The following is a 27911-nucleotide window of genomic DNA, read 5'->3' as shown; positions in this document are numbered from 1 at the left end:
AAGAGTCTTCAGCCTCGGTCTCCAACGTCTTGCACCCTCTGCCCGATGATGCAGCGGTCGTCCCTGATGGAATCGTGCATTTTGACGCCCAATGCCTTGCCAAAACAGCAGAGCGCCCACAAACCGAGGCAGACCGACCATGCATAACGGTAGACTGTAAAGTGCACGTCTGCGGAGAAGCCCAATCTTGGGGAAGATGCCCTTGGTGAGCACATAAGGAACACCCACGGAAGAGGCCAGCTTCGCGGCGATGGGCACGCACACATCTTGAAAGAACCACCACATTGGTCTGAGCTCCGCGAATAAATCCCCCTTGCACGGTTGAGTTTCGCTTTCAACCTTTCGTCGACGAAGGACTTGATCCAGATGCGTTTGGAGAGCCGTCCCGGGACAAATTTGCAGAAAAACTTTAGAACTGGGAAATCATCCGAAGGGTGATATCAGTGATATATCAACCAGCAAACCCATCAAGAGAGGAGTGATGACCATCTGGCAGCAGAGGCAATCAAGTTACTCAGCTGTAGCATAAACCAGAAAAATAAATGAAGCCACCTAGATTAAATTCCTCACCCATATGAAGAAAACCAGATGCCTCTTCAAAGCTACAAGGCATGTTCCACCAGAAGTCATGCAGGCAGACAAGTCTCTACAGGCGGCAATAATAGCTGACATGACGCACAATCCAACAGAAATAGCAAACAGATCTACAAGAAAATATTTATGAGTAGACTGATGGAGGTTCAGCTAACTAATCAGCCCGATCAGTTGTGTTGAAAGCTTACTAGGTCTGGAGAGTTGATAGTCAAGTCGATGTATATCGATGTCATTAACTCTAGTGTTATTCCTAGCTCCAAACATGTTTGGAAAGTCAAAGTTCCTTTGAAGATTAAAGTGTTTATGTGGTTTGTGCATAAACAAATAATCTTAATAAAGGATAATTTGGTTAAGCGCAACTGAACAGGATCTGCTAGGTGTAGTTGTTGTGATCGGGACGAGACTATCAAGCACCTCTTCTTTGATTGCCCGTTGGCGCGAATGCTGTGGCACACCGTGCAAATTGCCTTTAACATTACTCATCCGAATTCGGTCAGTACGTTATTTGGAACGTGGCTTGTTGGGATAGAGTCCGAAACAGTTAGACACATTCGTGTAGGAGTATGCGCGTTGTTATGGGCAATTTGGAACTGCATAAATGATTTGGCTTTTAACAGAACAACAACTATTCATTTTTTGCAGGTTTATTCCGAGCTACAACGCTGATCCGTATGTGGTCCTTACTCACTCCGACGGAGGCCAAGGTGCGCTTGGTTACTGGATCTGTCCGCTGGAAGATGGTAGCGTGGGATATCTTCAACCGGTTTAGATGGCGGTCATATAATAGGATAGGCGATTAGTTTACCTATCTTCTGTTATGCCAGCCGGTTGCGGCTTTTGGGCCTTTTATTCTTGGCGTTGTGGCTCTGTGTGAGCTTGCCATTTTATTTGTTTCAAGACCTTAAGACCTTGTTGAACCTCTTTTTATCTATAAATGTGGTCGTATGCATCATTCTGATGCAGAGGCCGGGGAGTCCCCCCTTTTCGAAAAAAAGAAAATATTTGCACACGTAAGCCCAAACAAGATAGGATATTTCCAATGAGCACATCGGGTCGCTTTGGTTCATAGCCATATCTGAAATTGTATCTAAAACTCACCTCCCGCTCCCCCGAGCCCCTCCCCTTCCCATGAGCCTGCGCCGGCGGACACTCCGGCCCCGGCGCCCACCCAAACCCACCGGTGTCCACCCCGGACTCGGCGTCCACCATGGCTTCCCGGGTCTCGCTCTCGGCGGCTTCCTTGGGCTCTTCATCCCCCTCGGCCGCTCCCACCGCGCCGGCCAGGCCACCTCTGCGCTCCATGGTGCTGGTTCCAGATGTCGTCGGCACGGCTCATGGGCCCATCATGCGCGGCGCTCCTTCTGCGTTGCGTGCTGCGCCGGCGGGTGGCTGGCAGGCCGGTGGCGGCCGCCGCCTGGTAGATCTGCCCGGTCGCCGTCCTACAGAGGCGGCGAGGTGCTCTCCTCCGGGCAGATGGCTGAATATCCTGCCCTCCTTGCGGCCTCTGAGGGGCCGCATTCCGGTTGAGCTCGTCAGGTTCTGCTACAACTGCGGGGACAGCCAGCACATCTCCGCCATGTGCACAAGGCCGTCGCTTTGATTGCGGTGCGGTGGGGAAGGCCACATCTCGCGGGACTGCCACGTCCAGCGCCGGCGCCCGCGTAGCTCCTCTCCGGTGGCTCCTTCCGCCCTCCGCCGGCGCTCCATTAGCGGGCACCCATGCTGCCTTCCTCCCCTCCCCTGGCGGCGCCTGCTGCAGCCGTTCTCCCCCCCCCTCGCCAGCGCAGCTGCCTCCGCCGCCGCCGGGGCCGCCGCCTGCTGGCACGGTCCATCTTGGGGTCTCGTGGTGCCAGGCCGTCCGCGCGGAGTCGGTTGGGAGCGGTGCGGGACCTGGTTTCTCGGTTCCTTTCGAGCTGGGCGCGTCGCCAGCAGTCCCAGATGTGGAGATGGAACCCCAGGTGGACTGTGTGTTCCTGGAGATGGGACCGGATCTTCAGGCCATGGAGGTGGAGCTTGAGAGGGCGGTGCTCATCACCGTGGTGGGTTCTCGCCAGGCCGCTGATCTGGCTTCGGCCACGGCCGCCATTGTTGGAGAGCTAGATTTTCTGTCCCAGGATATGCCAATTAGGGAGTACTATTCGCAGGATTTCCTTGTCCTTTGCCGTTCTGTGGAGCTGAGGAACAGGATGCTCAGGCGTGGGCGCGCAGAGACGCCGGTTTTCGACCTCGTGTTTGCGTCGTGGTCTCGCCGCGCTGGGGCTACCGCAATTGCCATGCCGTTCCTGGTACCGCTGGCGCTCTGGGGTGTGCCCGCGAATGAGTGGACGAGGCAAACGGCGGAGGTGCTTCTCCACGGCTTGGGCATTGTGGTTAAGGTGGCGTCCTCGACGGCGACCAGGAATGATATGGAAAGCTTCAAGGTTTGGTTGAGGACGGATGATCCTGCCCGCATCCCGTCCAAGCGCATCCTAGTCGTCGAGGAGCAGGGCAGCTGAGGTGAGCTTGTGTTGGCCGATGCGAATGGTGAAGATGCTCTATGGTACCCTGTGCGTATTACTCAGGAAGGCAATGCTGTCCGGGTGGGCGATTTGGCAGGTGCGGTGCTGCCACCTCCGCCGCCGTCGCCGCCGTCGGAGGAAGATAGTCCTGGTGGCGAGGGTCGGTCATCTCGGGGCGGCCAGCCAAGCCAGCCCAGCCGCGTGAGCCGCCCCCCCCAGCCTGGGGCCTCCCCAGCAGCGTCCTCGTTGGCATCGGCCCTGTCACCGGCGGCTCAGGGCGGCGCCCGGGACCTGGATGGTCAACAAAGCAGGTCTGGTGGTTCTGAGGTGGATTCAAATGGTGGTGGTGATGCGATGCTAATCGTGGGTGAGCTCAGTGGTTCAAGTACGGAGAGTGTGGCGGGCCATGCTGTGGGCCAGTCTCCTGCTGATGGCATTGACACGGGTGATGGCCTATCGGAGGCAAGCGTGGTGGGCCATGTGGTGGAATGTGGCAGCTCGTGTCTAGGGAGCGTGTCCGGTCGCGGTGGTATGAGACGGCAGGATCGAGGATTCCAGGTCCAACCAGAGGGTCAGGCTGTGGGATGGCTAGTTGGGCCCGCAGGCTCCAATGGCCAATGGGAAGATGAGGCACGCCCATCCCATCTGGTCTCCCCATGCGTGGGTCAGTCTGATCGTCCTGGGGATTCCCCCACGGTCAGGGTGGCGTCATGGGACCTGCAGCTCCCCCAAAGCCAGTTGGAGGCATCGGTTGGTCGGGATCTCACGCCGACCGAGGAGGATGCGATGAGTTTCGGCACTTGCCTATTGGAGGGCTCGGTGGAGCAGGCAGAGGATAGGACAAGGGAACTGGGCCCACTCTTCATGGGGATGGGGCGTCTCCATGCACGCCATGCACGCCCAATTTTAGGTGGTTTCTCGTGTCGCTTTCGGAACAGCGGGAGGGACAGGAGGATTCGGAGGGCCAAATGCAATCCCCGCAAAGGCGAGTGCAAGTTTTTTGCTCGGAGCTGCGGCAGGAAATCTCACCTCTCCTGGCGCACCCGACAAGTCGAAACGTGACAACCAAGCAGCGAAGGCCATGCCAAAATAGGGCTGCGTTTACGACACCAAGGAGAAGCGTCAGGTTGGCGAAGTGAGGGTGAGGCTCCAAGGCTTCTAAGCAGCAAGCGGCCATAATAAGGAAGTTATGATTGGCTAATGAAGGGGATCAGATCAGCGACGAGGCACTGGAGGCTTATGCACGGCTTTTCGACAAGCCACTTGTGGACTCCCACATTCAGGCGATCCTAGCTCTATTTGGCTGGGATGCATCGATCCTACCGCTGCAGGGAGACGATGATGTGGTGGTCGTTGGCCAGTAGCCACGTCTTGGGTGGATGCGTGTGGGCATCATGTAATGGCATCACAACCGCCAAGATTTTTGGTGTGGAACGTGCGGGAATTAAACTCCCCGGCACGTCGTGCGGCTATCTATCAAGTAGTGGTGGCTGCCAAGGTGGATATCATGTGTTTCCAGGAGACAAAGATGGAAGTAGTGGCTAGTGAGGTTGTATGACAATGTCTTGGTAATAGATTTGAAAACTTCTATTACGTTTCGACGCAGGGCACTAGGGGTGGAGTTCTCATAGCTTGGGATCCGCTGGTGGTGTCAATCACCAACAGGCACATAATGGCCAACACACTCACTGTTCTGGTCAAACAGGAAGGTGCACTATTATGGTGGTTAATGGGCGTGTATGGACCGCAAGGAGAGAACGAGAAGGTGGAGTTTATGCAGGAAATAAAAGATGTACGCGACTTGCACGCGGGACCGTGGGCACTTGTAGGAGACTTCAACTTACTTGTCAGCCCTGAGGACAAGAACAAAGCCATGATAAACAGAAGGATGATGGCTCGGTTTCAGTCGATGCTCAATAGGCTTGAGCTAAAGGAGCTATACCTCAATGGTCGAAGATATACATGGACAAACGAGCGCCAGGACCCGACGATGGAGAAGATCGACCATGTTTTTGTCACTAATGATTGGGAAGATATCTACCCAAGAAGCATGCTTTCAGCACTTGGTTCAGCAACATCCGATCATTGCCCACTAATGGTGGATCTAGACGCAGATTTTGAGGTGGTCAGAAGATTCAAGTTCGAGTGCTTTTGGCCCAAGGCAGAGGTGTTCATGGAGGTGGTTCAACAGGCCTGGCACTCTGTTTCATCACAGGGAAATCCTTTCCTAGTGCTCGATGACAAGCTACATGCTACCGCAAAGGCATTGCAAAGCTGGAATGACCGCAGGATTGGAAACATACGCCTACAACTCGCCATTGCTATGGAAATCATTGCAAGACTAGATAAGGCCATGGAATCATGGTCTCTCTCAAGCCAAGAGTACGGCCTACATAAGATTCTCAAGCAAAAGCTGCTGGGTCTCTGCTCCCTTGAGCGCACCATGGCAAGGCAACGTTCCAGGTTGCTACAACTGAAGGTCGGTGTCGGTGTCAAAACCGGCGGATCTCGGGTAGGGGGTCCCGAACTGTGCGTCTAGGCGGATGGTAATAGGAGACAAGGGACACGATGTTTTTACCCAGGTTTGGGCCCTCTCGATGGAGGTAAAACCCTACTCCTGCTTGATTAATATTGATGATATGGGTAGTACAAGAGTAGATCTACCACGAGATCGGAGTGGCTAAACCCTAGAATCTAGCCTATGGTATGATTGTTGTTTGTCCTACGGACTAAAACTCTCCGGTTTATATAGACACAGGAGAGGGCTAGGGTTACATAGAGTCGGTTACAATGGGAGGAGATCTTCATATCTTATCGCCAAGCTTGCCTTCCACGCCAAGGAAAGTCCCATCCGGACACAGGACGGAGTCTTCAATCTTGTATCTTCGTAGTCCAGGAGTCCGGCCGAAGGTCATAGTCCGGCCATCCGGACACCCCCTAATCCAGGACTCCCTCAGTAGCCCCTGAACCAGGCTTCAATGACGACGAGTCCGGCGTGCAAGTTGTCTTCGGCATTGCAAGGCGGGTTCCTCCTCCGAATATTTCATAGAAGATGATGAACACCAGGGTAGTGTCCGGCTCTGCAAAATAAGTTCCACATTCCTTCGTAGAGAGAATAATATTTGTATTAATCGGATCTGCTGACGTATTCTGTGGCGTGACATCATGCCACAGCCAGGCTCTTTATTTGTTTTATTGTTCCACCTCAGCGCGTTTAGCGAGGCGGTTTCCTTGGCACGTCTTGTCAAAGCAGAGATCGTGTCCCCTCATTCCGGGATTCTCATCAATACGGGTGTGGGTAACCCAACCGCACCATTAACCGTGGCGCTTGGGGGATAAGCGAGTTTTATTAGGCCGGTGGGGGGCTCGTAGTTTTGGCCGCCCATATAAGGGGATAAGAATCCGCCCTTTCCATTCACACCCTCTTCCTCCTCTGCTTATCCGTCCCTGCACGCTCGAGCTCCAGCGCCCAAGCCTGCACTTCCCACCTCAACCTTCTCCAACCATGTCAGGAGCGGGAGGTAGATGGATGGCCTCCTCTGTCACGGAGGGACAAATCAAAAACCTGAGGAAGGCCAGATACTTGTCTAACGACATCGCGCACTGGCTCCCAGATGCGGGCAACTCATCCCCACCCCCAGGCCCCATGAGAGGGTTGTCTTTCTTCCCCATTTCCTCCGCGGACTGGGTTTTCCTATTCACCCATTCGTCCGGGGGCTCATGTTCTACTACGGCCTGGACTTCCACGACCTGGCCCCGAACTTCATCCTCAATATCTCGGCGTTTATCGTCGTGTGCGAGGCCTTCTTCCGCATCCAACCCCACTTTGGCCTATGGCTGAAGATCTTTAGCGTCAAGCCGAAGGTCGTGCAAGGCCGACAGGCGGAATGCGGAGGTGCCATGGTGGGCAAGATAGCCAACGTCACCTGGCTCGAGGGTGCCTTCGTGGAAACCATCAAAGGGTGGCAATCTGGGTGGTTTTATATTACTGAGCCGCGTGACCCTAAATGGGCAACGGCCCCTGAATTTCGATCCGGCATCCCCACCCGGCTCACATCTTGGAAAGAGACGGGCCTGTCGTGGGGCAATCCGGAAGAGGTGACCGGACTCCAAACCTGCGTCCGAGACCTGGTGGCCAAGAAGGTCAAACTTGTCAACGTGGTCCAGGTCATGCTCTTCCGCCGGATCGTCCCGTGTCAACGACGGGACTTCAATTTGTGGGAGTTCGACCCGGCCCAGCACCAGACTCTATCCCGGCTCTTCGAAACGAAGCACGAGGACGCCTGGAAGGTGCTTTTCAAAAGCTCCGAGGTCTCCCCTCCCGTCACCGAGGATCGTGGGTTCTGCGCCAAATGCCAAGCCTCCGAAGTAAGCTTACCTTTAGTCCCTTACGGGATATCCGCATTTCATAGTGTGACCTTATGTGGGATCTAAACTCCCGTTCCTTTGACAGGATTGGAAGAGGACATTCGGACAGTTTGACTGTCCGGCCCATTTTCCCGAAGGCCCAGTAGACGCACACTTAGCGAAGCTACTGGTTCCGGCACCGCATGTGGTGCCGGAGAAGAAGGCCAAGGAGAAGGCCACGGGGACCCGAAAGAGTTCCCGACGCCCGGTGTCGTCGGATTTGCCCGACGGCTCCAACGCGCCCTTCGCCTCCGAAGATGAGGAGGAGGGAGAAGAAGATGCCTCTCCCCCTCTAGCGGGGGGAGGAAAGAAGAGAAAGGCCGCCCCAACTGGGGAAGCCGGAGGGTCCAAGAAGGGGAAGTCCCTTCTGCCGGACTACGCCCCCGATGCCAAAGACGGCGGAGAGGACTGGCCATCCAGGGTCAAGCCCCTGGAAAAGTCGTAAGTGTCCGGCTACCCGAATAAATTATTGCACTCTTTTATTATTTGATAGCTTCTAACACCGAAGCTAATCATGCAGTCCGCCTAGAGCTCAGCTCGGCGATTCGTCGAGCGGATCTCTGAATTCGTCGGATGTGAATAGCGCTTCACTTCCGACGGCCTCCTACCCTCTCCCTACAGATGATGCGGAGGCGGAGTCCCGTAGGGGACAAAACCAGGAGGAGGTGGTCCTGGAAGCGCCACAAGGCGACCTTCCGGACTCCCAGCCCAAAGGGGATAAAGCCCCTGAGGGATCTAAGTCTGGCCCTGGGCCGAACACTGCTCCGGAACCATCAGGGGTTCCAGAGCCCGACAGGCAGCGCCTTTACAAGAAGGGCAAGTCCGCGACGCCGGCGACTTCCGTCCACCCGGAGGCGCCGGACAATTTGCTGGAGGCGCTCAACGGCGCCTCTATCGACGAATAACACCGCACTGTTATGAGTGCGGTGATTCAGAAGGTTCAGTCCGCCAAGAGCGGGCTGACGGAAGCCTGCACAAGCCTGTTAACGGGCTTTGAGGTATGTGTTCAAAAACATATATAAAAAATGTTACCGCATAGACAGTAGCCCCTGATGCTTAGTTCGGTGTTCGGAAAGAAAAGCCAAACTGAGTATCTTAAAATATATACGCAGGAGTCTAATAGAAATATGTCAATATGGGAATGCAGGCTACACTGCTGACCTCTGCCGCACTGACTGCGGAGGTCAATGCCTTGAAGGAAAGCCTCGAGCGGTCCGAAAGCAAGCTCGGCCGTGCCAAGAAGCAGCTCGAGGATAAAGAGGCTACGTAGTATCTCCTCTAAATATATATAGAAATACTTGGTTGCATAATAATAATAATAACAGGACCAACGTTAATGTTTCAGGAGCCACGACCGAGGTGGCGACCCTGAAAGAGGCGGTCTCCAAGGCCGAAAAGAGTGCGGCCTTGGAGCGCGCCGAGCGAGAGAAGCAGGAGGCGCGGTGGCGGAGGTGCGGCAAGAGCTCCAGGCTCTCGTGGAAAAACACGATAGTTTGGAGCGTGACTCGAAGACTCAAGAGTCTGAGCTTGCCTTGGCTCTTGAGAGTGCCAAGACTGCTAAGGCCTAAGTCCAGAAGGCCCTTCAGGAGATCGAGGCGATGAAGAAGATAGCAGCGGGTAAGGCATTCTTTATGCAAAGCAAAAATATAAAAGTTAATTATCTGCTACTTACCCGAATCCGGAGCTCTCCAGGAACGTTCGCCGATCTGCCCCGTAGTGTGTCTGATGCCGCTGCATACTACCGAGCCGAAGAGGGGAGCTCGACGGAACAAGTGTTCTGGTCTCAGTATGCTGAGGCCGAACATCCGGTGCCCCTGAGCGACCAGCTGAAGCAGCTGGTTGAGCTCCACAAGGTGGCCGAACAGGCCAGGAAGGGCCTGATAGCTCGGCTCTGTCCTAGAGAAGTCATGCCTGGGAGCTACTTCGGTCTGGTGCGGCGGATGGTGGACACGTGTCCGTGGATTGAGGTCGTCAAGCGCTCTGTTTGTATTGAAGGTGCCCGTCGGGCCCTTGCCCGTGCTAAGGTGCACTGGGGCAAGCTAGACGCGGAGAGGCTGTTGACGGACGCGCCACCGCCGGGCAAGGAGTATCGTACGCCTGAGATGTATTATAATGACGTTCTGAAGGGTGCCCGCCGCATAGTGGATGAGTGCTCCAAAGATGTAATTTTTGAGTAAACTCGCATTTGTTATCATGTACGCTGAAGCTTTGTTCATATGCGTTAAGCAACGCTTGTTAATTGAAAATATCACCTTCTGTGCGGCCGTTTATCAAATCTGAGAGATGCAAGTCGTCGGCTTCGACCCCCATGCCACGAGTGCTGGGGTGTTCGGGATAAACCTGAGCGCTCTTGTTCCCATTCTTGGGTCCATCTAGGGAGGCGTTCAACACAGCGAACCAGGCCGTCGGACTTATAATGCTTTATCACTCTCACTTAGCCATAGAATTCTATAATTTTAAATTTCGGCGAAGCCCCTAGTATTCGGAAGACCGAGTTTGGGGCGCTATCCATGCCTAGGCCAGATAAGTCCGGTTCTTCACTTGAAGCGGCATAAGTCTTTAAGGACTCGAAAAAACCTTGCGAACAGCGACCGGTCTCTCGCACTATCATGACAGTCAGTTTTAGCTTTCTCTACTGAGGTGTTAACCCAGCTCAACTGGGGCACAATCGCAGTAGTTCTCCCAGCGCTACCTTAGCCAACAATGCGGAATGTAAGGTACCAAAACATGGGAGCCGGGCAAACCCAACTATTGACCAAAGACATGATTCGGAGCCGATGCATATAGTGCTATAAGTTCGGGGTGCCGCACTTGTTAGAGTGTTCGGTCTTCTCACACCATGTTATGGGGTGTTGTAAGCCCCTGGTGTATTATCCGTGCCAAAGTGTACGGTTGCATAGTGTCATGACTGAACATGTTTGCATATAAAAATAGATAAGTACAATAATAGGTAAGAGCTATGTATTGTTTATTAAAAAAGGGCTGCTGCGAAAGTAGAACGATACAAAAAGTGCGGTAAGCAAGAGATGGGGGTATTTGACATATTCCCCTTCAAGGGCAAGCTGCAGGATTATAAGAGAAACATGTATTAAACTCGTTATAGAGACCACCTTGACTTTTGACGTAGCTTGCTTCCTCCCTGTCTATTGCGTCGTTGGTTCGGCGATAGTATTACCGGATAGGCCTTCCGAATAGTTGGGTCCTGAAAGTGTGTGAAAAAGGAAAACGGCGAAATAGGGAGCCCCCTAGTGCGGTTAAGCCGCATTTTGGGCGTGCCGTTGTTGTGCCCCTCCCCTTATGCCCATGGTATCTCTAAGGCGTAATTATGTACGCGTGGTACCAGCATTGCCGTTTGGCGGGGGCTGGGGTCGGGGTCGCACTGCTATGCTTGCTCGGAACGTGCCAGCCGGATTTGTTGTAGGTTACTTTGGGCTCACTTGACTCTGTCCGGACGTTTGGCGCCTGGATTGGAGAACTGCCTTGAGAGACTACTCTGTACTTCCACCGCCAGGGCCGCCGTGTGCTCCTCCGTTCGGAGAGAGCGTTCTGTGTTTCCATTTACCGTGATGGCTCCGCGAGGTCCTGGCATCTTGAGCTAGAGATATGCGTAGTGCGGCACGGCATTGAATTTTGCAAATGCGGTTCGTCCGAGCAGGGCGTGATAGCCGGTGCGGAATGGGACTATGTCAAAGATTAACTCCTTGCTCCAGAAGTTATCCGGTGATCCGAAGACCACCTCGAGTGTGACCGAGCCTGTACAGCTGGCTTCGACCCCTGGTATGACACCTTTGAAGGTTGTCTTTGTGGGTTTAATCCTCGAAGGATCGATGCCCATTTTTCACACTGTGTCCTGGTAAAGCAGGTTCAGGCTACTGCCGCCGTCCATTAGGACTCTCGTAAGGTGAAATCCGTCGATAATTGGGTCTAGGACCAGTGTGGCGAATCCGCCGTGACGGATGCTGGTGGGATGGTCCCGTCGATCAAAAGTGATCGGGCAGGAGGACCATGGGTTGAATTTTGGGGCGACTGGCTCCAGCGCATAGACGTCCTTGAGAGCACGCTTCTGCTTCCTTTTGGGGATGTGGGTTGCGTATATCATATTCACCGTCCGAACTTGTGGGGGAAATCCCTTTTGTCCTTTGTTGTTCGGCGGTCGGGGCCCCTCCTCGTCATCGCTATGTAGCCCCTTGTCTCCGGTCTCGGCACTTATCTTGCCTGCCTGCTTGAACACCCAACAATCCCTGTTGGTGTGATTGGCTGGCTGTTCGGGGGTGTCGTGTATCTGGCACGAGCGATCAAGTATCTGGTCTAAGCTGGATGGGCCCTGAGGGTTTCGTTTGAATGGCTTCTTCCGCTGACCCGGTTTAGAGCCTCTGAATCCGGCATTGACTGCCGTATCTTCAGTATTATCACTGTTAATGCGGCGCTTATGCTTGTTGCGGCGTGACCTACCGTTGTTATCCTTGTTATCCAAATTGTCGGGGCTTTTGCTTATGTTATTGCTACGAGCTAGCCAGCTGTCTTCTCCCGCGCAGAAGCGGGTCATGAGTATCGTGAGGGCTGCCATAGACTTCGGCTTTTCCTGTCCTAGGTGCTGGGCAAGCCATTCGTCTCGGATGTTGTGCCTGAAGGCTGCGAGGGCCTCGGCGTCCGGACAGTCGACTATTTGGTTTTTCTTTGTCAGGAACCGTGTCCAGAATTGTCTGGCCGATTCCTCTGGTTGCTGGATTATGTGGCTTAGGTCATCGGCGTCTGTTGGTCGCACATACGTGCCCTGGAAGTTGTCAAGGAATGCGGATTCCAAGTCCTCCCAACAACTGATTGACTTTGCTGGCAGGCTATTAAGCCAATGTCATGCTGGTCCTTTAAGCTTGAGCAGGAGGTATTTGATGGCGTGTAGATCATCGCCACGGACCATGTGGATATGAAGGAGATAGTCCTCAATCCATACCGCAGGATCTGTTGTGCCATCGTATATGATTTGATGTTTACGGGTTTGAAGCCCTCGGGGATTTGATGATCCATTACTTCGTCTGTGAAGCATAGTGGGTGTGTGGCGCCCCTGTACTGAGCTATATCGTGATGCAGCTCGGACGAGCTTGGTCTGTTGTATTCGGCCGGGCCATACATATTATGTCTGGTGTGACGGCTAGCGTCACGTGAAGCGGGGCGCCCATGCGATCTGTAGATCGATCTTGTTTGCCTTGCCTTGTTCTCCAAGATGTCTCGCAGGTCTGTTGCGTCTCCCCGTACTCTGGTATGTTTTGAGCGGTGTCGGGTGCGGCTTGGGTCGAGGGCCTGAAGGCCTCTCTATCGCGACCACGGGGTGGCCGATCGGGCGCATCGTACGCTGGTGATGTAGGCTTAGTTGCTTCCTCCTCAAGTTGGGGAAGCAGCCTGCGCTTCGAGTAGCTCTTGGATGGGCGTTCTAGTTTACACTCTTCGGCCGCCAGGACTTCGGTCCATCTGTCGGCTAGCAGGTCTTGGTCAGCTCTAAGCTGCTGCTGTTTCTTTTTGAGGTTGCTTGCCGTGGCTACGAGTCTGCGTTTGAAATGCTCTTGCTCGACGGGATCCACTGGCACGACGAATTCATCGTCGTCGAGGCTTGCCTCGTCTTCGGAGGGAGGCATGTAATTGTCGTCCTCGTTCTCTTTGTCGGCCGCTCTCTCACGAGGGCTGGCTCCTTCGTTCTCCTACACCGAATCCTGCTGGAGGGGGTTGTCTTCGGCACTGTCCGGCGTATTGTTATCTCCGGTGCCGGAATCGCCGTTTTTGCTTTGGCGGGACTTAGAGCGGCGCCGCTGACGTCGGCGCTTGGGTTGCTTCTTGGAGGGGTCATCCTCCGTTTTCTCCTTGCCCTCCCCCGCTTTAGGGGTGTCCACCATGTATATGTCGTATGACGAGGTGGCTTTCCAGTTCCCTATAGGCACTGGTTCTTGATCGTCTCCTTCATCGGCGTCCATGCCATCGATGTCTTCGGAGTCGAAGTCGAGCATGTCGGTTAAATCGTCGACAGTGGCTACAAAGTGGGTGGTGGGTGGGCTACAAATTTCTTCGTTGTCCGCATCCCAACCGTGTTGGCCGTAGTCCGGCCAGGGCTCTCCTGACAAAGAGAGAGACTTTAACGAATTCAGGATGTTGCCGAAAGGTGAGTGCTGAAAGACATCCGCGACAGTGAACTCCATGACCGGAGCCCAATCGGGCTTGACCGAGAGAGGTGCGGGATTTACGGAGTCCGGATCGGAGTCCGGCACCTCGGAGTCACGGGCCTTGCAAGGGACTAGGCTGGTATCCGGCTCTATCGCCATAGAGATTGCAGTTTCCGGGGTGGCGTCTAACCGTCCGTCCCCGACTGGCATAGTGGGCTCCGAGCTAATGGTCGGAGCGGACACCTGAGCGACGCTCTGGGCATTGTCCGATGACAGAGCTAAATCATGCCCATCATGACAGTGCGGCGCGCCCGGTTGTGGCTTGAATCCATCAAAGATCAAGTCCCCGCGGATGTCGGCCGTGTAGTTCAAGCTTCCAAACCTGACCTGATGGCCAGGGGCGTAGCTCTTGATCTGCTCCAGATGGCCGAACGAGTCAGCCCGAAGTGCGAAGCCGCCGAATACGAAGATATGGCCATGGAGAAAAGTCTCATCCCGGACCGTGTCGTGGTTGATGAGCGAAGAAGCCATCGAGCCTAAAAGGTGACAACACAGAGGAACTCTCAATGAAAGCACCAATGTCGGTGTCAAAACCGGCGGATCTCGGGTAGGGGGTCCCGAACTGTGCGTCTAGGCGGATGGTAATAGGAGACAAGGGACACGATGTTTTTACCCAGGTTTGGGCCCTCTCGATGGAGGTAAAACCCTACTCCTGCTTGATTAATATTGATGATATGGGTAGTACAAGAGTAGATCTACCACGAGATCGGAGTGGCTAAACCCTAGAATCTAGCCTATGGTATGATTGTTGTTTGTCCTACGGACTAAAACTCTCCGGTTTATATAGACACCGGAGAGGGCTAGGGTTACACAGAGTCGGTTACAATGGGAGGAGATCTTCATATCTTATCGCCAAGATTGCCTTCCACGCCAAGGAAAGTCCCATCCGGACACAGGACGGAGTCTTCAATCTTGTATCTTCGTAGTCCAGGAGTCCGGCCGAAGGTCATAGTCCGGCCATCCGGACACCCCCTAATCCAGGACTCCCTCAGTAGCCCCTGAACCAGGCTTCAATGACGACGAGTCCGGCGTGCAAGTTGTCTTCGGCATTGCAAGGCGGGTTCCTCCTCCGAATATTTCATAGAAGATGATGAACACCAGGGTAGTGTCCGGCTCTGCAAAATAAGTTCCACATTCCTTCGTAGAGAGAATAATATTTGTATTAATCGGATCTGCTGACGTATTCTGTGGCGTGACATCATGCCACAGCCAGGATCTTTATTTGTTTTATTGTTCCACCTCAGCGCGTTTAGCGAGGCGGTTTCCTTGGCACGTCTTGTCAAAGCAGAGATCGTGTCCCCTCATTCCGGGATTCTCATCAATACGGGTGTGGGTAACCCAACCGCACCATTAACCGTGGCGCTTGGGGGATAAGCGAGTTTTATTAGGCCGGTGGGGGGCTCGTAGTTTTGGCCGCCCATATAAGGGGATAAGAATCCGCCCTTTCCATTCACACCCTCTTCCTCCTCTGCTTATCCGTCCCTGCACGCTCGAGCTCCAGCGCCCAAGCCTGCACTTCCCACCTCAACCTTCTCCAACCATGTCAGGAGCGGGAGGTAGATGGATGGCCTCCTCTGTCACGGAGGGACAAATCAAAAACCCGAGGAAGGCCAGATACTTGTCTAACGACATCGCGCACTGGCTCCCAGATGCGGGCAACTCATCCCCACCCCCAGGCCCCATGAGAGGGTTGTCTTTCTTCCCCATTTCCTCCGCGGACTGGGTTTTCCTATTCACCCATTCGTCCGGGGGCTCATGTTCTACTACGGCCTGGACTTCCACGACCTGGCCCCGAACTTCATCCTCAATATCTCGGCGTTTATCGTCGTGTGCGAGGCCTTCTTCCGCATCCAACCCCACTTTGGCCTATGGCTGAAGATCTTCAGCGTCAAGCCGAAGGTCGTGCAAGGCCGACAGGCGGAATGCGGAGGTGCCATGGTGGGCAAGATAGCCAACGTCACCTGGCTCGAGGGTGCCTTCGTGGAAACCATCAAAGGGTGGCAATCTGGGTGGTTTTATATTACCGAGCCGCGTGACCCTAAATGGGCAACGGCCCCTGAATTTCGATCCGGCATCCCTACCCGGCTCACATCTTGGAAAGAGACGGGCCTGTCGTGGGGCAATCCGGAAGAGGTGACCGGACTCCAAACCTGCGTCCGAGACCTGGTGGCCAAGAAGGTCAAACTTGTCAACGTGGTCCAGGTCATGCTCTTCCGCCGGATCCTCCCGTGTCAACGACGGGACTTCAATTTGTGGGAGTTCGACCCGGCCCAGCACCAGACTCTATCCCGACTCTTCGAAACGAAGCACGAGGACGCCTGGAAGGTGCTTTTCAAAAGCTCCGAGGTCTCCCCTCCCGTCATCGAGGATCGTGGGTTCTGCGCCAAATGCCAAGCCTCCGAAGTAAGCTTACCTTTAGTCCCTTACGGGATATCCGCATTTCATAGTGTGACCTTATGTGGGATCTAAACTCCCGTTCCTTTGACAGGATTGGAAGAGGACATTCGGACAGTTTGACTGTCCGGCCCATTTTCCCGAAGGCCCAGTAGACGCACACTTAGCGAAGCTACTGGTTCCGGCACCGCATGTGGTGCCGGAGAAGAAGGCCAAGGAGAAGGCCACGGGGACCCGAAAGAGTTCCCGATGCCCGGTGTCGTCGGATTTGCCTGACGGCTCCAACGCGCCCTTCGCCTCCGAAGATGAGGAGGAGGGAGAAGAAGATGCCTCTCCCCCTCTAGCGGGGGGAGGAAAGAAGAGAAAGGCCGCCCCAACTGGGGAAGCCGGAGGGTCCAAGAAGGGGAAGTCCCTTCTGCCGGACTACGCCCCCGATGCCAAAGACGGCGGAGAGGACTGGCCATCCAGGGTCAAGCCCCTGGAAAAGTCGTAAGTGTCCGGCTACCCGAATAAATTATTGCACTCTTTTATTATTTGATAGCTTCTAACACCGAAGCTAATCATGCAGTCCGCCTAGAGCTCAGCTCGGCGATTCGTCAAGCGGATCTCTGAATTCGTCGGATGTGAATAGCGCTTCACTTCCGACGGCCTCCTACCCTCTCCCTACAGATGATGCGGAGGCGGAGTCCCGTAGGGGACAAAACCAGGAGGAGGTGGTCCTGGAAGCGCCACAAGGCGACCTTCCGGACTCCCAGCCCAAAGGGGATAAAGCCCCTGAGGGATCTAAGTCTGGCCCTGGGCCGAACACTGCTCTGGAACCATCAGTGGTTCCAGAGCCCGACAGGCAGCGCCTTTACAAGAAGGGCAAGTCCGCGACGCCGGCGACTTCCGTCCACCCGGAGGCGCTGGACAATTTGCTGGAGGCGCTCAACGGCGCCTCTATCGACGAATAACACCGCACTGTTATGAGTGCGGTGATTCAGAAGGTTCAGTCCGCCAAGAGCGGGCTGACGGAAGCCTGCACAAGCCTGTTAACGGGCTTTGAGGTATGTGTTCAAAAACATATATAAAAAATGTTACCGCATAGACAGTAGCCCCTGATGCTTAGTTCGGTGTTCGGAAAGAAAAGCCAAACTGAGTATCTTAAAATATATACGCAGGAGTCTAATAGAAATATGTCAATATGGGAATGCAGGCTACACTGCTGACCTCTGCCGCACTGACTGCGGAGGTCAATGCCTTGAAGGAAAGCCTCGAGCGGTCCGAGAGCAAGCTCGACCGTGCCAAGAAGCAGCTCGAGGATAAAGAGGGTACGTAGTATCTCCTCTAAATGTATATAGAAATACTTGGTTGCATAATAATAATAATAATAACAGGACCAACGTTAATGTTTCAGGAGCCACGACCGAGGTGGCGACCCTGAAAGAGGCGGTCTCCAAGGCCGAAAAGAGTGCGGCCTTGGAGCGCGCCGAGCGAGAGAAGCAGGAGGCGCGGTGGCGGAGGTGCGGCAAGAGCTCCAGGCTCTCATGGAAAAACACGATAGTTTGGAGCGTGACTCGAAGACTCAAGAGTCCGAGCTTGCCTTGGCTCTTGAGAGTGCCAAGACTGCTAAGGCCGAAGTCCAGAAGGCCCTTCAGGAGATCGAGGCGATGAAGAAGATAGCAGCGGGTAAGGCATTCTTTATGCAAAGCAAAAATATAAAAGTTAATTATCTGCTACTTACCCGAATCCGGAGCTCTCCAGGAACGTTCGCCGATCTGCCCCGTAGTGTGTCTGATGCCGCTGCATACTACCGAGCCGAAGAGGGGAGCTCGACGGAACAAGTGTTCTGGTCTCAGTATGCTGAGGCCGAACATCCGGTGCCCCTGAGCGACCAGCTGAAGCAGCTGGTTGAGCTCCACAAGGTGGCCGAACAGGCCAGGAAGGGCCTGATAGCTCGGCTCTGTCCTAGAGAAGTCATGCCTGGGAGCTACTTCGGTCTGGTGTGGCGGATGGTGGACGCGTGTCCGTGGATTGAGGTCGTCAAGCGCTCTGTTTGTATTGAAGGTGCCCGTCGGGCCCTTGCCCGTGCTAAGGTGCACTGGGGCAAGCTAGACGCGGAGAGGCTGTTGACGGACGCGCCACCGCCGGGCAAGGAGTATCGTACGCCTGAGATGTATTATAATGGCGTTCTGAAGGGTGCCCGCCGCATAGTGGATGAGTGCTCCAAAGATGTAATTTTTGAGTAAACTCGCATTTGTTATCCTGTACGCTGAAGCTTTGTTCATATGCGTTAAGCAACGCTTGTTAATTGAAAATATCACCTTCTGTGCGGCCGTTTATCAAATCTGAGAGATGCAAGTCGTCGGCTTCGACCCCCATGCCACGAGTGCTGGGGTGTTCGGGATAAACCTGAGCGCTCTTGTTCCCATTCTTGGGTCCATCTAGGGAGGCGTTCAGCACAGCGAACCAGGCCGTCGGACTTATAATGCTTTATCACTCTCACTTAGCCATAGAATTCTATAATTTTAAATTTCGGCGAAGCCCCTAGTATTCGGAAGACCGAGTTTGGGGCGCTATCCATGCCTAGGCCAGATAAGTCCGGTTCTTCGCTTGAAGCGGCATAAGTCTTTAAGGACTCGAAAAAACCTTGCGAACAGCGACCGGTCTCTCGCACTATCATGACAGTCAGTTTTAGCTTTCTCTACTGAGGTGTTAACCCAGCTCAACTGGGGCACAATCACAGTAGTTCTCCCAGCGCTACCTTAGCCAACAATGCGGAATGTAAGGTACCAAAACATGGGAGCCGGGCAAACCCAACTATTGACCAAAGACATGATTCGGAGCCGATGCATATAGTGCTATAAGTTCGGGGTGCCGCACTTGTTAGAGTGTTCGGTCTTCTCACACCATGTTATGGGGTGTTGTATGCCCCTGGTGTATTATCCGTGCCAAAGTGTACGGTTGCATAGTGTCATGACTGAACATGTTTGCATATAAAAATAGATAAGTACAATAATAGGTAAGAGCTATGTATTGTTTATTAAAAAAGGGCTGCTGCGAAAGTAGAACGATACAAAAAGTGCGGTAAGCAAGAGATGGGGGTATTTGACATATTCCCCTTCAAGGGCAAGCTGCAGGATTATAAGAGAAACATGTATTAAACTCGTTATAGAGACCACCTTGACTTTTGACGTAGCTTGCTTCCTCCCTGTCTATTGCGTCGTTGGTTCGGCGATAGTATTACCGGATAGGCCTTCCGAATAGTTGGGTCCTGAAAGTGTGTGAAAAAGGAAAACGGCGAAATAGGGAGCCCCCTAGTGCGGTTAAGCCGCATTCTGGGCGTGCCGTTGTTGTGCCCCTCCCCTTATGCCCATGGTATCTCTAAGGCGTAATCATGTACGCGTGGTACCAGCATTGCCGTTTGGCGGGGGCTGGGGTCGGGGTCGCACTGCTATGCTTGCTCAGAACGTGCCAGCCGGATTTGTTGTAGGTTACTTCGGGCTCGCTTGACTCTGTCCGGACGTTTGGCGCCTGGATTGGAGAACTGCCTTGAGAGGCTACTCTGTACTTCCACCGCCAGGGCCGCCGTGTGCTCCTCTGTTCGGAGAGAGCATTCTGTGTTTCCATTTACCGTGATGGCTCCGCGAGGTCCTGGCATCTTGAGCTAGAGATATGCGTAGTGCGGCACGGCATTGAATTTTGCAAATGCGGTTCGTCCGAGCAGGGCGTGATAGCCGGTGCGGAATGGGACTATGTCAAAGATTAACTCCTTGCTCCAGAAGTTATCCGGTGATCCGAAGACCACCTCGAGTGTGACCGAGCCTGTACAGCTGGCTTCGACCCCTGGTATGACACCTTTGAAGGTTGTCTTTGTGGGTTTAATCCTCGAAGGATCGATGCCCATTTTTCGCACTGTGTCCTGGTAAAGCAGGTTCAGGCTACTGCCGCCGTCCATTAGGACTCTCGTAAGGTGAAATCCGTCGATAATTGGGTCTAGGACCAGTGTGGCGAATCCGCCGTGACGGATGCTGGTGGGATGGTCCCGTCGATCAAAAGTGATTGGGCAGGAGGACCATGGGTTGAATTTTGGGGCGACTGGCTCCAACGCATAGACGTCCTTGAGAGCACGCTTCTGCTTCCTTTTGGGGATGTGGGTTGCGTATATCATATTCACCGTCCGAACTTGTGGGGGAAATCCCTTCTGTCCTTTGTTGTTCGGCGGTCGGGGCCCCTCCTCGTCATCGCTATGTAGCCCCTTGTCTCCGGTCTCGGCACTTATCTTGCCTGCCTGCTTGAACACCCAACAATCCCTGTTGGTGTGATTGGCTGGCTGTTCGGGGGTGCCGTGTATCTGGCACGAGCGATCAAGTATCTGGTCTAAGCTGGATGGGCCCTGAGGGTTTCGTTTGAATGGCTTCTTCCGCTGACCCGGTTTAGAGCCTCTGAATCCGGCATTGACTGCCGTATCTTCAGTATTATCACTGTTAATGCGGCGCTTATGCTTGTTGCGGCGTGACCTGCCGTTGTTATCCTTGTTATCCAAATTGTCGGGGCTTTTGCTTATGTTATTGCTACGAGCTAGCCAGCTGTCTTCTCCCGCGCAGAAGCGGGTCATGAGTATCGTGAGGGCTGCCATAGACTTCGGCTTTTCCTGTCCTAGGTGCTGGGCAAGCCATTCGTCTCGGATGTTGTGCCTGAAGGCTGCGAGGGCCTCGGCGTCCGGACAGTCGACTATTTGGTTTTTCTTTGTCAGGAACCGTGTCCAGAATTGTCTGGCCGATTCCTCTGGTTGCTGGATTATGTGGCTTAGGTCATCGGCGTCTGTTGGTCGCACATACGTGCCCTGGAAGTTGTCAAGGAATGCGGATTCCAAGTCCTCCCAACAACTGATTGACTCTGCTGGCAGGCTATTAAGCCAATGCCATGCTGGTCCTTTAAGCTTGAGCAGGAGGTATTTGATGGCGTGTAGATCATCGCCACGGACCATGTGGATATGAAGGAGATAGTCCTCAATCCATACCGCAGGATCTGTTGTGCCATCGTATATGATTTGATGTTTACGGGTTTGAAGCCCTCGGGGATTTGATGATCCATTACTTCGTCTGTGAAGCATAGTGGGTGTGCGGCGCCCCTGTACTGAGCTATATCGTGATGCAGCTCGGACGAGCTTGGTCTGTTGTATTCGGCCGGGCCATACATATTATGTCTGGTGTGACGGCTAGCGTCACGTGAAGCGGGGCGCCCATGCGATCTGTAGATCGATCTTGTTTGCCTTGCCTTGTTCTCCAAGATGTCTCGCAGGTCTGTTGCGTCTCCCCGTACTCTGGTATGTTTTGAGCGGTGTCGGGTGCGGCTTGGGTCGAGGGCCTGAAGGCCTCTCTATCGCGACCACGGGGTGGCCGATCGGGCGCATCGTACGCTGGTGATGTAGGCTTAGTTGCTTCCTCCTCAAGTTGGGGAAGCAGCCTGCGCTTCGAGTAGCTCTTGGATGGGCGTTCTAGTTTATACTCTTCGGCCGCCAGGACTTCGGTCCATCTGTCGGCTAGCAGGTCTTGGTCAGCTCTAAGCTGCTGCTGTTTCTTTTTGAGGTTGCTTGCCGTGGCTACGAGTCTGCGTTTGAAATGCTCTTGCTCGACGGGATCCACTGGCACGACGAATTCATCATCGTCGAGGCTTGCCTCGTCTTCGGAGGGAGGCATGTAATTGTCGTCCTCGTTCTCTTTGTCGGCCGCTCTCTCACGAGGGCTGGCTCCTTCGTTCTCCTACACTGAATCCTGCTGGAGGGGGTTGTCTTCGGCACTGTCCGGCGTATTGTTATCTCCGGTGCCGGAATCGCCGTTTTTGCTTTGGCGGGACTTAGAGCGGCGCCGCTGACGTCGGCTCTTGGGTTGCTTCTTGGAGGGGTCATCCTCCGTTTTCTCCTTGCCCTCCCCCGCTTTAGGGGTGTCCACCATGTATATGTCGTATGACGAGGTGGCTTTCCAGTTCCCTATAGGCACTGGTTCTTGATCGTCTCCTTCATCGGCGTCCATGCCATCGATGTCTTCGGAGTCGAAGTCGAGCATGTCGGTTAAATCGTCGACAGTGGCTACAAAGTGGGTGGTGGGTGGGCTACAAATTTCTTCGTTGTCCGCATCCCAACCGTGTTGGCCGTAGTCCGGCCAGGGCTCTCCTGACAAAGAGAGAGACTTTAACGAATTCAGGATGTTGCCGAAAGGTGAGTGCTGAAAGACATCCGCGACAGTGAACTCCATGACCGGAGCCCAATCGGGCTTGACCGAGAGAGGTGCGGGATTTACGGAGTCCGGATCGGAGTCCGGCACCTCGGAGTCACGGGCCATGCATGGGACTAGGCTGGTATCCGGCTCTATCGCCATAGAGATTGCAGTTTCCGGGGTGGCGTCTAACCGTCCGTCCCCGACTGGCATAGTGGGCTCCGAGCTAATGGTCGGAGCGGACACCTGAGCGACGCTCTGGGCATTGTCCGATGACAGAGCTAAATCGTGCCCATCATGACAGTGCGGCGCGCCCGGTTGTGGCTTGAATCCATCAAAGATCAAGTCCCCGCGGATGTCGGCCGTGTAGTTCAAGCTTCCAAACCTGACCTGATGGCCAGGGGCGTAGCTCTTGATCTGCTCCAGATGGCCGAACGAGTCAGCCCGAAGTGCGAAGCCGCCGAATACGAAGATATGGCCATGGAGAAAAGTCTCATCCCGGACCGTGTCGTGGTTGACGAGCGAAGAAGCCATCGGGCCTAAAAGGTGACAACACAGAGGAACTCTCAATGAAAGCACCAATGTCGGTGTCAAAACCGGCGGATCTCGGGTAGGGGGTCCCGAACTGTGCATCTAGGCGGATGGTAACAAGAGACAAGGGACACGGTGTTTTTACCCAGGTTCGGGCCCTCTCGATGGAGGTAAAACCCTACTCCTTCTTGATTAATATTGATGATATGGGTAGTACAAGAGTAGATCTACCACGAGATCGGAGTGGCTAAACCCTAGAATCTAGCCTATGGTATGATTGTTGTTTGTCCTACGGACTAAAACTCCCCGGTTTATATAGACACCGGAGAGGGCTAGGTTTACACAGAGTCAGTTACAATGGGAGGAGATCTTCATATCATATCGCCAAGCTTGCCTTCCACGCCAAGGAAAGTCCCATCCGGACACAGGACGGAGTCTTCAATCTTGTATCTTCGTAGTCCAGGAGTCCGGCCGAAGGTCATAGTCCGGCCATCCGGACACCCCCTAATCCAGGACTCCCTCAGTTGGTGAGGCGAATACAACTTACTTCCAGCGACACGCAAGGCACAGGCAGAGGAGAAACACAATTGTTACTCTGCAACACCAGGGATCTTTGTACACAGGGCAGGAGAAGATTGTTGCGGCAGTGGATGAGTTTTTTCAGGAGCTGTTTGGGACAGCAACACCAAGAACGAGCACTATCAACCTGGATAATCTGGATCTTCCATCGCTGGATCTCTCCAGACTGGAGATCCATTCTCGGAGGAGGAAGTTCTCAGGGCAATAAAGGCCATGCCGTTCGACAAGGCTCCGGGACCCGATGGATTTACAGGTCGCTTGTTTGCAACATGTTGGTCTATTATCAAAGGTGATTTCATGAGAGCCATGGAGCAGTTTCACAACGAGGATATGAGGGGATTGGCGGCTATCAACAAATCTCTAGTCTCGCTACTGCCTAAGAAAGAGGGGGCGATGGAGGTTGAAGATTTCCGCCCAGTGAGCCTTATAAGCAGACCGATCAAGATCTTTGACAAGGTTGTTGGGGAACGTAGTAATTTCAAAATTTTCCTACGTACACGCAAGATCATGGTGATGCATAGCAACGAGAGGGGAGAGTAATGTCCACGTACCCTCGTAGACCGTAAGCGGAAGCGTTATGACAACGCGGTTGATGTAGTCGTACGTCTTCACGATCCGACCGATCCAAGTACCGAACGTACGGCACCTCCGAGTTCAGCACACGTTCAGCTCGATGACTATCCCCGGACTCCAATCCAGCAAAGTGTCAGGGATGAGTTCCGTCAGCACGACGGCATGATGACGATGATGATGTTCTACCGACGCAGGGCTTCGCCTAAACTCCGCGACGATATGACGGAGGTGGAATATGGTGGAGGGGGGCACCGCACACGGCTAAGGAATGATCACGTAGATCAACTTGTGTTTTTGTACCTAGAGGTGCCCCCCTGCCCCCGTATATAAAGGAGCCAGGGGGAGGGGGTCGGCCGGCCAGGAGGGGCGCGCCAGGAGGAGTCCTCCTCCCACCGGGAGTAGGACTCCCCCCCTTCCTTGTTGGAGTAGGAGAGAAGGAAAGAGGGGGAGAGGGCGAAGGAAAAAGGGGGCTGCACCCCTTGTCCAATTCGGACCAGAGGGGGGCTGTGCACCTCCTTCCTTTCGGCCTCTCTCCTCTATTCCCGTATGGCCCAATAAGGCCCATATACTCCCCGGCGAATTCCCGTAACTCTCCGGTACTCCGAAAAATACCCGAATCACTCGGAACCTTTCCGAAGTCCGAATATAATCATCCAATATATCGATCTTTACGTCTCGAACATTTCGAGACTCCTCGTCATGTCCCCGATCTCATCCGGGACCCCGAACTCCTTCGGTACATCAAAACTCATAAACTCATAATATAATTGTCATTGAAACCTTAAGTGTGCGGACCCTACGGGTTCGAGAACAATGTAGACATGACCGAAACACGTTTCCGGTCAATAACCAATAGCGGAACCTGGATGCTCATATTGGCTCCCACATATTCTACGAAGATCTTTATCGGTCAAACCGCATAACAACATACGTTGTTCCCTTTGTCATCGATATGTTACTTGCCCGAGATTCGATCGTCGGTATCCAATACCTAGTTCAATCTCATTATCGGCAAGTCTCTTTACTCGTTACGTAATGCATCATTCCGTAACTAACTCATTAGCTACATTGCTTGCAAGGCTTATAGTGATGTGCATTACCGAGAGGGCCCAGAGATACCTCTCCAACAATCAGAGTGACAACACCTAATCTCGAAATACGCCAACCCAACATGTACCTTTGGAGACACATGTAGTACTCCTTTATAATCACCCAGTTACGTTGTGACGTTTGGTAGCACCCAAAGTGTTCCTCCGATAAACGGGAGTTGCATAATCTCATAGTTACAGGAACATATATAAGTCATGAAGAAAGCAATAGCAACATACTAAACGATCAAGTGCTAAGCTAACGGAATGGGTCAAGTCAATCACATCATTCTCCTAATGATGTGATCCCGTTAACCAAATGACAACTCATGTCTATGGCTAGGAAACTTAACCATCTTTGATTCAACGAGCTAGTCAAGTAGAGGCATACTAGCGACACTATGTTTGTCTATGTATTCACACATGTATTATGTTTCCGGTTAATACAATTCTAGCATGAATAATAAACATTTATCATGATATAAGGAAATAAATAATAACTTTATTATTGCCTCTAGGGCATATTTCCTTCAAAGGTGCTAGCAACAAGACTCGCGGAGGACTTGCCCAAGTTGATTGGGCAACACCAGAGTGCATTCGTGAAGGGGCGCTCACTTCATGACAACTTCATGCTTGTCCAAGGCACAGCTCGAAGATGGCATGCCCTGAAATCGCCAGCGGTGCTCCTAAAGCTTGATATCACAAAAGCTTTTGACTCCATACGATGGCCGTTTGCATTGCAAGTTCTTAGAAGGTCTGGATTTGGCACGAAGTGGATATCCTGGATTTGTGGACTGCTTGCTACATCTTCCACAAGAATTTTGGTCAATGGGATTCTGGGGAAGCCGATTCTAGCTTGCAAGGGCTTTCGCCAAGGGGACCCTTTGTCTCCCATGCTTTTCATCATGTGCATGGAGCCGCTAAGGGCTATGTTCAAAATAGCAACCGAGCGTGGTTTGCTCGAACCGTTGGCAAGATTAGGTCTGAAGCAGAGGGTGTCTATGTTTGCCGATGATGTGGTGATTTTCCTCAAGCCGAATGAATTGGAATCAAGAGTATGTGGTGCGATCTTGGATATCTTTGGAGAAGCATCGAGACTGGTGGTTAACATAAGCAAAAGTGCAGCCTTGCCAATCAGATGCTCGCAAGAGGAGTTGCAGATAGTTGCTGCTCAACTGGGTTGTGCGAATGGAATGTTCCCTTACAAATATCTTGGGCTGCCACTAACACTGAGAAAGCAAACAGCCGCGCAACTTCAAGGGCTAGTGGATCGGGTTGTTGACTGTTTACCCCTATGGAAAGCAGCCATGCTGTCCAAAAGTGGACGTTTACTCTTAGTACAGTCTGTGCTCTGTGCTGTTCCAGTTCACTCGATGCTAGCACTGGACTTGCCACCCAGGATTATATCAGCCCTCGTCAAAATCTGCAGAGGCTTTCTGTGGTGTGGAAAGAAGGAAGCTCATGGTGGCAACTGCTCGGTGGCCTGGGACACGGTTTGTACGCCCAAATGGGTAGGAGGATTGGGTTTGCCAAACTTGCAATGGTTGAACAAGGCACTCCAAGCACGATGGCCATGGCTGCAGAAATTTGACAAGTCAAGAGCATGGGCAGAATTTCCAATTTCAGTGCCCGTTGAATCTCGCGTGCTTGTGCATGTGGCGGCAAGGTTAATAATTGGCGATGGGCGTGTAACGCTATTCTGGGAGGACAGATGGGTTGATGGGTCTACGATCAGTGACCTAGCTCCGGCAATTTATGCCAGGGTGTCGATGCGAATCAGGAAATCGAGATTGGTTTCAGAGGCGATAATGAATAACCAATGGGCACTTGACATTGGACCGGATCTGCAGGCAGAAGTATTGGAGGAGTTCATCAACCTGTGCCAATCATCTCTGAAACACAATTATCTGAAGGGGTGGAGGACATAGTCAAGTGGTCGTGGGAAACTGATGGAAGATACTCGGCCCGATCGGCATATGAAGCAAGATTTGCTTTAAGGGAGACCTCAACAACAGCTACTTGTACATGGGACTCCAAAGCACCTTTGAGGTGTCGCTTCTTTGCTTGGTTGGCAATTAGGAACAGATGCTGGACGTCGGATAGACTAGCGTGCCATGGATTGCCGCATCAGGACTCCTGTCCTCTGTGTGACCAGGAGATTGAGACGATCAAGCCCCTCATGGTGGAATGCCCATTGGCAAAGCAGGTGTGGTTTGAGATGGGGAGATTCACTGGATCAGTAGCTTTTGAGCCTCGTCCGGATGAGACTATTGAGGAATGGTGCACAAGACAAGAAGCAAACGCGACAAAGCTGAAGGCTAGGAGAGCCCAATGCCTACTTGGGATGTGGACGATATGGAAGCATCGAAATGATGTGGTATTCAACGCTGTAGCACCCTCGGCTTCCCAAGTCATAAGGAAAATGAAGGAAGAGGCAATGATATGGGATCGAGCCGGCCTGTTTAAAGTAAAGCAAGGAGGAAGGGTGGAAGAGCAAGGGGTGTGGGGTTTTAGTGAGTAGTTCTTCTAGTTCTTTGGGTAGTGGGGATTGAAAATCCACATGTAAATACTATCAGTAAATATGACTTTGGGAGCTCATCCTACCCTTCTTTCTATAATGAATGATACGCATGCTTGTGCGTATTCGAGAAAAAAAGATATGATAGTGACTTTCATTGCAAAGGAAGTTAGTGATACAATCTGAACAGTCATTTACCATTGGACTTCAATCCGCCTGCTACTGGCAGCCGAGGGATGGCAAACAGCAATGCATGCTCAACTGAGACTGGAAACAAAAGCATGGCGGAATTGAATACCATCGTGGTCAACCATGCTACGACT

General features: G+C 53.1%; 1 pseudogene; it reads right to left on the bottom strand.

The window, feature by feature from the left end:
- Window positions 1-8: 8 nt before the first annotated feature.
- Window positions 9-27871, bottom strand: LOC119361269 (annotated as a pseudogene).
- Between the last annotated feature and the right edge of the window lie 40 nt (window positions 27872-27911).

Source organism: Triticum dicoccoides, chromosome 2B (genome assembly GCF_002162155.2).
Source record: "Triticum dicoccoides isolate Atlit2015 ecotype Zavitan chromosome 2B, WEW_v2.0, whole genome shotgun sequence".
In the NCBI taxonomy this organism is placed as follows: domain Eukaryota; kingdom Viridiplantae; phylum Streptophyta; class Magnoliopsida; order Poales; family Poaceae; genus Triticum; species Triticum dicoccoides.
Note: the sequence above shows the minus strand (reverse complement) of the source record. Positions and strands in the feature narration are given on the sequence as shown.